Source organism: Lytechinus variegatus, chromosome 4 (assembly GCF_018143015.1).
Source record: "Lytechinus variegatus isolate NC3 chromosome 4, Lvar_3.0, whole genome shotgun sequence".
NCBI classification, from domain to species: Eukaryota; Metazoa; Echinodermata; class Echinoidea; order Temnopleuroida; family Toxopneustidae; genus Lytechinus; species Lytechinus variegatus.
In genome coordinates this window covers 40,211,054-40,214,100 of record NC_054743.1, presented here as the reverse complement: position 1 = coordinate 40,214,100, position 3,047 = coordinate 40,211,054, and positions in this window count along the sequence as shown.

The following is a 3,047-nucleotide window of genomic DNA, read 5'->3' as shown; positions in this document are numbered from 1 at the left end:
CTAATTAATTATGCAAATATTCAAATTTTTCAAGGAATTTTAATTTTTTTATAGTTTTCCCCTCATTTTTTGAGAAAATGCAATGGAATCAAGCATGTTAGTAGCCAGTCATGTAATCTAAAAGACAGCTCACTCAACTGTATTGAAATTGTATAATTATTAGATTATAATAGTAATTAATTATGCGCATATGCTAAATTTTTCTCGATAATATTCGTTTCCTTCTGTGTTTCCAAATTCTTATGTATTTCTTTGTTTTGAAATCTCTATTTTTTATTGTTTTTTTAAATCTAGAATAGTTGGTGATAGCCCAAAAGAAAGTTATGTGAGGAAAAACAGAAAAAAAACATTCATCTGACAACACTTCTTGTAAAACCCATACATTGTACACACAAAAGTCAATGGAAATTGCCATTTTCGGTGACATTGGTCACGAATATGTGCTATATCTCCGCAAGTGTACCCCCGATTTTCGCAAACAGGGTCTCAAAATCTGCTGGAGATGTGAAAGGAAAAGTCATGAAATTTCAGCGTATTATTTTTTTGCATTTAGAAATTATCACGAAAAATGTCGAGGGGGGGGCCTTTTAGGCCCCCCCCCCCCCCCCGGCTATATAGGGTTAAGCTCATGCAGCTACAGGTAGTTACAACAGAGAAAGAAGTTTTTAAGCAGGGATAATCTCTGCTGATTTGCCACTCCATGGCCCCTCTCATTCCGGGCGTTTATTTAGTCCGCTCTTGCCCATCTGTTCCCAAGATCCCAACTCCTGCTTCCCCAGAAATATCTCCAGACTCCTCAGTGGGGAAACTAATATTGCAGGATCACATTGAAGATGACGATGATGTACAGGATGTGTCCATAAATGTAATGAGGCCAAAAAATCAAGGCCCACACCTTGAAATTGAGATGAGGAGAAACACTTTTCTTATTGATTTATAATATTTGTCAGTGCAGAGATATAAATTTACTATGGAGAGTGTACTAAATGCTGGTTATTATTCCAAAGACTTACAGTATATGAACCAATGTTGCTTTTCATTTAAGGAATTATATTATTAAACATACTGTACATGTACATTTATTCCAATTGCCGAGGACAGCAATTTAGGGAAAAGGGGCAAAATCAATAATGATTATCAAGCTTTGGGCAAATGTTCAATTTTTAATGAGCCAATACTTCATGAATTTCTCAAATTTTATTGGTGTATAGATGAGCTTACAAATTATTGAATTACTGAAGGAAATGAATACAGGAATATGTATTAATGAAAGGGTGTAATGAATATAAGAATTTTTATGCTTATTGATTGTGAAGCTTAAACCAAAGTAATACAAAACAGTATTTTTCATCGAGTGGGCAATAGGTTATTTACTAGGCACAAAGTGTATATTATATGCACAAAGAATATTATTCATATTTACTATGCACAAATATATTGATAGATCCATATTTATACTTTTTATGAAAAGGTACTTTTATAAATGTGTATGGTATTCTAATATAACATTGCAGCACATATCTTGTCTTTTGAAGTGAAAGGTGAACACCAGGTTATACAGTAATGAATAGATATTAAATGGTTCTGTATACATGTAATAATGCTTACAATGGCTATAATATTTGTTTCTGGCAATAGTGGTGTTCAATTTTAGAGAAGCTTGGTAAACAGAAACTTTTACCATGGTATCATTATATTGCAAAGTTACAAAATTGTTGTAAAGAGTGTAAAACATTCTACTTGCTTGTGATCAGCTTTTAATGGCATTTTATGTGGAAACAAGTTTATAATTTATGAATGTGTTTGGGGTAATGATAAGTCCCCACTCTCTGTGATATTGAAAACAGAAAAAAGCATGATTTTGGAAGAACACAGAAGTTGGTACGATTTCAATGTCAAAATTTTTTAAAGATACAGCGAACACATTCAGTGACTTCCAATAAATTGAAAGATTTTCATGTAACAGTTGTATGTACAACTACATGTATGCAAATGAGACATTTGATGAAGTCACAGTTTGCAGTTTGTTTGATTTTTCTTTTTTATCCATATCACATATTATTTGAGGGTGTACTTTCTGTTTATTTTTTTTTACCTAAATACGAAAACAAACAACTGAAGTATGACTTGTGCAATATCTGTTTGCAATTTTGTACTTTGAAGTCATAGGAGTTGTGTGCTTATTATTACATGTAATTCAGTCTTTCAATATTTTTAGCATTTGCACAGGATTTTTCAAGTGATATGTTTGCAAGTCTGATGCCACAGATTATTTATTTTTCATTAATATTAAGTTGGGCGTAGTTTATTAATTTAAAACCATTATCATTTAAAGCATAATCTATCCAATGGTTGAGGTTAGTATAGGGGAGGGTGGTTTGTATGGGTATTTAGGGGTAGATCTTGGTCATGCATAATGCCCCCCTTTTTTCAGGGGGGGGGGTGTATTGTCAGTGTTTAATAATTCACTTTAAATGTGATCTGCTTGTTATTTTCTTCCATTAAAAAAAAATGAATTTGGACTTTACCTAACCTTTGAAAATCTTGTTAATACATATATTTATATGGTTCTCATTTAATAATGGTAAAAATATATTTTTGCATGGACTAATAAAAGAAATTTAAGGAATCTTGAATATATTCATTCATCGCTCACTATGAAGTTTTTCTCTTGTACATGTTGAGTTTCTATCTTAATTTAATAATGCATAGATTCTAGACCATGTTTATACAGACCCATTCTCCAGCGGTGTATTTTCAATGCTGATTCATCCAATTACCAACTTGTCTACTATTACTTTGACTACTCAGTTCATCCAGAATGTACATGGTCTAATTATCATTTTGTCCATTCACTAGTTGGTCTAATAGCCATTTATAGTCTACATGTAATTGGACGAAGTGTTAATTGAGCAAAATGAAATAGGTATTAGACTTATGAGACGAGATGGTCATAGATGAACTGGCACTTATACAAAGTGATAATTGGACCAAATGTTTGTTAGACAAAGTGTTGATGGATGGAATGGCATTAGACTAAATGAAGG